At 34.3% G+C, this 7193-nt stretch overlaps 1 non-coding gene across 1 annotated transcript; it reads right to left on the reverse strand.

Moving 5' to 3' along the window:
* Nucleotides 1-3162: 3162 nt before the first annotated feature.
* On the reverse strand, nt 3163-3269 carry LOC133091667 (U6 spliceosomal RNA). Its single transcript, XR_009700992.1, has one exon. It is a non-coding gene; the product is annotated as a U6 spliceosomal RNA (small nuclear RNA).
* Nucleotides 3270-7193: the final 3924 nt, after the last annotated feature.

The following is a 7193-nucleotide window of genomic DNA, read 5'->3' on the forward strand; positions in this document are numbered from 1 at the left end:
ATGATAGATATTTATTATAGTTATCATTATTTTGTATTTGACATTATATTCATCCTGTTTCTGAAAACTTGGAGATATCCTAGTCTTTATCAGTCGGGGTTTGGTGAAGCAATTTGGGCATACAGAGACTAAAAGTATACTTTATAAAAATAAGAAGAAGAAATTTAAAAATTAATGCTATGGTAAGATGTATATAATGCATAATTTACTAAAAAAGTAGTATTCAATGAATTAATAGAATATTCATCATAACAGTGGTCTTTTCTATTAATAAAAATTTATGACATAAATATAGCAATATCAAGAGAAATAAGATAGAAAGTAAAAGAGAGAGCAAAGAAAAAATATAATAGATAGTAACTGTGTGATTTGTTTAACAACTGTTTCTACATTTATGTATTATATTCCTTAGACAGTTGTAGTCATGTTTTTTCTTTCCTTTTAATGAACGTAAGAAAATAAGTCCTTTTCTTTTATTATAAAGCTGTCTATTTTGTTGAAAAACTGTTATACCTAAACTGATCACTCAATTTATAAAAGTTAGCAAGAAGTTAACAAGATTTTACTTTGTGAATTCCTAGTTTTTCTGTAGTTTAAAAGATGAACAAGAGTCTCATTCCTTTCCATCATGGGGCTAACAGTGAAACAGCAGTTTGTTTGAAACATATATGTAGATATGACTCCAAAAGACTTTCCAATAGGAATATGAATCAAAGTTACCCTCAACAGTCACAGGGAGTGTTCTTTATGGATATTAAGATACTGCTTTATTATGTAAAGGCAATTATAAAATTAAAGATAACAACTGAATCATATGTACGAGTCAGGAGTCAGTTATACTTTTTGAGAAGAATCATTGCTTACTTCATTAGAATCATTTTGACTGCTGCCACACAGAGCTTATATATGGAATTTCTTATTAAAAATTGAATTACTAATATTGGCACATTAATAGTACCAGTTTTAAAAATATATTTCATCCTTTGCCCTCCATTAATTTGGTGAGATTTTCTATTCCTGTAAAATGAGCTAGTTAAGAGTAAAATTTTAAATAATTTTTTTTCAATTTCACTCACAGTCACAATTATGACATAAGACAATCATAATAAAAGTACTGTGTTTTGGTGTTTTGTTTTCAATTTTTCTCTCTTGAAAGATGACCAACTTCAGAAAACAAAAAATAAAATATAGCCACTATCATCACCTATGTCCAGAAGTTCAAAATGCTTTTACCTCTGCTGTTTGCTATAAATTTATTTAGACTAGAATTGCATAAAGCAAAATCTGAATCCTGCTTTGAAAGTCAGTGATGGGGAACTAATGTTAAATTTGCTCTGTTATATTAATTAAACAGGGAGGCCATTCACTTATGTGGCTCTAATACCTTGGCTGCCTACTGTAACCAAACCGAAATTAAGCCTGTAAACGCCTCAAGGTTACGACATCAAAACGCTAAGGAAAGCCAAGTCCAAAGGCCAACGAGGCTACAAGCTGTAGCCAATCAACAATTTTCTTACTTTGCTTCTACCTTCTCTCTATAAAAGTCGCTCTCGGGGCTTCCCTGGTGGCGCAGCGGTTGAGAATCTGCCTGCCAATGCAGGGGACACGGGTTCGAGCCCTGGTCTGGGAGGATCCCACATGCCGCGGAGCAACTAGGCCCGTGAGCCACAATTGCTGAGCCTGCGCGTCTGGAGCCTGTGCTCCGCAACAAGAGAGGCCGCCGATAGTGAGAGGCCCGCACACTGCAATGAAGAGTGGCCCCCGCTTGCCGCAACTAGAGAAGGCCCTCGCACAGAAACGAAGACCCAGCACAGCCAAAAATAAACAAATAAATAAATTAATTAAAAAAAAAAAAAAAGTAATATTGTAAAAAAAAAAAAAGTCGCTCTCGGAGCTCCCGTTAGCTGGAATGCTAGTAACCACTTCAGGTTTGGCACTGCCGAGTCAAATAGATTTTCGCTCAAAAAAATTCTTAAATTTTAAAATATACCTCAGTTTATCTCTTAACACCTCTGGTTTTAAAAGAAGGGACCAAAGGAGGCCCTTGAGGGTCCCCAGGAGCAATGAGCAACCAGGCTGAGGTACCTTTAAGCCGCTTAAGTTCCTCTCTTTCTCGCTGCCTCGGAGCTGGTGGATAAATAACTCTCAGATACCAGATTTTAGCTCTGCAGCTTTTGCATTATGAGCTTTCAGACTCTATTTGAGCACTTCTTTTTCCGGGCTGGGTCCGGAAACAACTGGAGTCTGACTGGGTCTGACTGAAAAGTCAGACTCCTTCCGGGGTCAGACTGGGTTCAACTTAGAAATCCCGCCGGTTCCGGAGTCAGACTGAATCCGACTTGAAAACTGGGCTGAGTCGGGGGTCAAAGTGGGTCCGACTTAAAGTGAACTGGGTCTAGTGTGAAGCCTCAGGTAAATTAAAATTTGTTTTAAGGCTGAACAAGCAGTTTAAATTTACCACAGATAATCTTGAATTACGGTGGCTGCAGTGGAGAAATTTGAACCATTTTAGGTAAGCTTATCCGTATTTGATGTACCCTAGAGAAAAGCATTTTCTTCTACATCACATTTTATTATTACTTTAAAATGTCTTTTAAAGGGAAAATGTCATTAAGAAATCTCCATTTTCTTTGTACTGTGAAGTAGTCTTTTTTTTTTTTAATTAAATTAAGTATCTTTGAGGACATAGAGAATTGTTTTTCAGATGATAGAAAAAAAAAAACTACCCTTCAAGAAAGTCACAATCCACCATAATGACATAAAAATATTCCTGAGAATATAATTTTATTAAACAAAAGATTATAATATTAAATTACAGGGTTTTTTTTTTTAATTGGGGTATAGCTGCTGTACAATGTTGTGTTAGTTTCTGCTGTACAATGAAGTGAATTAGCTACATGTATACCTATATCCCCTCCCCTTTGGACCTTCTTTCCACCCCCACACCTCCCATCCCCCCTCCATCCCACCCATCTAGGTCACCACAGAGCACCGAGCTGAGCACCCTGTGCTATACAGCAGGTTCCACTAGCTATCTGCTTTACACATGGCAGTGCACATAGGGCAGTCCCAATCTCCCAATTCATCCCACACCCCTCTCCCCACCCCCGTGTCCATTCTCTGTGTCTGGGTCTCTATTCCTGCCCTGCAAATAGGTTTATCAAAAATATGGAACGCTTCACGAATTTGCATGTCATCCTTGCTCAGGGGCCATGCTAATCTTCTCTGTAGTGTTACAATTTTAGTATATGTGCTGCCGAAGCTAGCACATAAATTACAGTTTAAGAAAATAATACATTATCACCCTTTGACTTTTTGGTCTAAAAATGTAGGGTTTACAGAGGGATTTGTTGTTTTAACTATGCTTCACTTACAAAATTAACGATGAATATTCAACACCAAATGGCATAAAGAGTGTACCATCTTCTCTGATCTACGAATTGATGATCTCATCATGTGGTATATTTGCCTTTAAATATGTGACCACAAATCTGTCGTGAAGACACTGCCCACTTTTTTTTCCTACTCTTTAACAGTGCCATGTTACTCAACTAGTTATACTACATTGTGACATCTCTTCATAACTGGTCGTGTTGTTAGATTTCATATGTCCATAAATTAAGCTTTTTGCTATTGAGCTATTGGACTTTAAATACAAAATTGGTGATGGAAAATTCTCAGAATATTAAAATTTTTTTTTTAAGTTTTACTGTGGAAAGTTTAAAATAAACTCAAAAGTAGGGAGAATAATGAAACTAATGTACCCATTACCTAGTACTTTATTATTTTCTATTGCTGCTGTAAAAAAATAATAATAATAATAACACAAACCTGGTGGTTTAAAACAGCATAGGTCATTATTTTAATAGTTCTAGAGGTCAGAAGTCAGAAATGGATCTCATTGGGTTAAATATAAGGGCTGTGTTACCTTCCTGGAGACTCTAGGGGAGAATCTGTTTTCTTGTCCTTTAAGTACCAAGAGGCTCCTTCAGCTTCAGGGTGTCATTTTTCTATCTTCAAAGCCAGCAACATCAGGCCAAGTCTTTTTCATGTTGCCATCTCCCTCATTCTCCCCCTTCTGCTTTCCTTTTACACTTCTAAGGACCCTTATGATACATTGACTCACTCCACCTCCTCCCCACCCCTCCCTGCTGCAGGGTCTTCCAGGATAGCCCCATCTCAAGGTCAGTTGATAAGCAAACTTCCACCTGCAACTTTGATTATCCCTTGCCATTTAACAAGATATTCACAGGTTTCAGGGATTAAGATCTAGCCCTCTTCGGGGGATAGGGGTGGTCATTTTTCTGCCTCCTATACCTATTACAATTATCAATATTTTGCCATTATATCCATCTCCCTTCCCCCACAGCACACATATCCAAACTTTTTTCTTTATGTGTTTGTTTGCTTCAGTTTTATTTTTAAGCAAATCTCAGACTTAACATTGCTCTACAGATAAATAGTTCTGTGTGTATCTAAATAGGTAAGGACATTTTGTTTATACATAACCAAAACAAAATAATACCTTATAAAACAATAATTATATAATATGATCTAGTACCTGGTCAATTTCAAATGTTTCCTCATTATCTCAAAAGTGTTTTCTACAATTGATGATAGAATCATGATCAAAATAAGGTTCACATGTTTTATTTGGTTGCTGTGTGTCTTGAATTTCTTTTACTCTATAACCATTCCCAATATATATTTTTTTGTTTCATGTCAAGTAATAGTTGATGCTGGTTAATTGTGTACTCCTTAGAATTTCCCAAACTCTGGATTTGGCTGATTATAGCTTCATAGCATAGTTTAACATGAACCTTTATTCTTCATATTGCCTATAAACTGATAATTAGATTCAGGTGTTTTTTGTTCCTGCTCTGGCCCCCCTCCCCCGCAATAATATATTATTGTAGTGTGTGTAGTTTATATTGTGTTACATTAGGTGATACATGGTGTGGTTGTCTCAATTTTAGTGCTTTGAAAATGATTATTAGATTCAAGAGTTGTTCAGCCTGGTCTATCTGTTATAAAGTTCCTCATCAACTGTTCACCTAATGACTTCAGCAGCAGTTGATAATAGTTGCCTAGATATTTTGAGAGTACCTTTCAGGACCTTCCTCTGTCATCATGTTTAACATTGTTCAGTGTTCTATGAAAATTAACTTATGTATACTTTCCAGGGATTTAATTAGTGGAAGAAAGAAGGTACAGTGGTAATTAACTATTTGTCTACAGAAATGTAAGGCTCTTAAATTATGTCTCCACTATCTGCCATCTTGACTTTGAGTTTCTTATCCATCACAATTTTGATGATGTGTTTTCAAAGAGAATACAGCAAAGGGACTGATAATCTTTACAGAGATAATATTCCTGATAATATTACAGAGAATGTTGGAATTCCTATATTGTGTATGATGGGAGGTATAGTTAATACTTTGTTTTCTATGGGCATCTCCACAGAGACTGAATCCAGAGAGATTCTTTGGAAAAATATTACCTTTGTTATTACCATATTATTGGGGGGTATAGCTCAGGGGTAGAGCATTTGACTGCAAATATTACCTTTGTTATTACCATATTATTTAATCTCTCTTTTAAGATACCATTATCCTTATTTAGAAAAAGATTGGATGACTATGTGTTTCTTTTTTTTTTCTTTTTTTTTTTTTTACTATCTAAAATATTTTAAGGTCTTTCACTATATTGCAGCACAGTTCTAGTCACATACTCTGATTATCTAATTAGTATAAGTACTGTACATGCAAATTGCATAATTAGGACATATAATTAATAGTTAAGAGGTATTATTAATTGGCATCCACAATGTCTGTGCTTATGCTTTACTTTTAGTAACAAGTATAACTTATAAAATAATTTTTATTAATATAAGGGTTTTAAAAGTCTTACATTGTGGACACTGATTTGATGGTCAAAAAATAAAAAGAATGAGCATATTAATCAGTTAGTGACTTTAGTCATGAAAGCTATTTTTCAAACTGCCTCACAAGAGAACAAATTTGTTATTTTATTTTATGAGTACTCTTGAGCAAGAACCCATTAGTGTAATATTTGATCTTGCAAATTTTCAGGAACATGTTATATAATAGTCCCTAGAGTTTACATTCCTATTTCTTATTCTTAATTATAGATACTATAATGTAAGGTCAGTAATCAAATATTTTCAACAAAATCTTTGAAATCTATTTGATAAGTAAATCACTCATTAATAATCAATTCTTCATATAAGGAAAAGAATAAACCCTATAGTTGATCATATATCCTAAACGTTCAAAATATACTTTATCCCATGTGCATGTTCATATGTCAGTATTAAGCATGCGTGACTAATTTTTATTAATCGTTTAAATGCTCATGTTTAACTTTTAGTGTGCTTCCTATTTGACTATGTTAGTGTGCTTCCTATTTGACTATGTATCACACACATCAGAAATATTTTAGAAGTCATATTCCATTCTTCATGAATGTGAAACATCACAAAGATTCCCTTTATCACAACTCACTTAAATACCTACAATACTATATATTTGTCCTGTGATATTTGCTTTGTTTTATCTTTAGCATTCATTGCTACTGATTTATAAATTCTCTAAAGGCCTTCACAACATTGTATTTTTGAGGAATCTTGGTACAGTGCCTAGATCATAATATAGAAGAAAACTTAAGTCGATTTATTAAAACTGAAAATATTCCAAAAAGGCCGTTGATCAAAAATATTTTAAATCCAGTATTTTAACATTTATTATTAAATTCCAATTTTGTTACTGAATTAAAACTTCTAGAGTCTCTCTTTCCATATCCCCCTGCCTCTAGAGAACACATTCTAAAGAGTGAGTAGGAACTAGGATTCATAATATGCTTAATACCCACCTGCAAAGGTTCAGCTTATATTCTATGACTTGGTTCACTATTCACTTTTACCACCTTAAATTACTTTCACAATATAGCCCCTAATTATTTGCATGCACTTAAAGCCAAGATGGACTATGCTTGCAAAACCATTTATAATATTCTTATTTCCTAAAACATTGAGCCTGAGAACAAATTATTCTTGCTCCCATCCAATTTTGTTTTCTTTCTCCAATTACCACTATCTAAAATCACCGTGTTCTTTTTCAGTTGTTGTTCTTTTGAAGTAATAATTTAGGAGTTTATTAGCTATAGTCTCTACT

Source organism: Eubalaena glacialis, chromosome 4 (assembly GCF_028564815.1).
Source record: "Eubalaena glacialis isolate mEubGla1 chromosome 4, mEubGla1.1.hap2.+ XY, whole genome shotgun sequence".
Lineage (NCBI taxonomy): Eukaryota > Metazoa > Chordata > Mammalia > Artiodactyla > Balaenidae > Eubalaena > Eubalaena glacialis.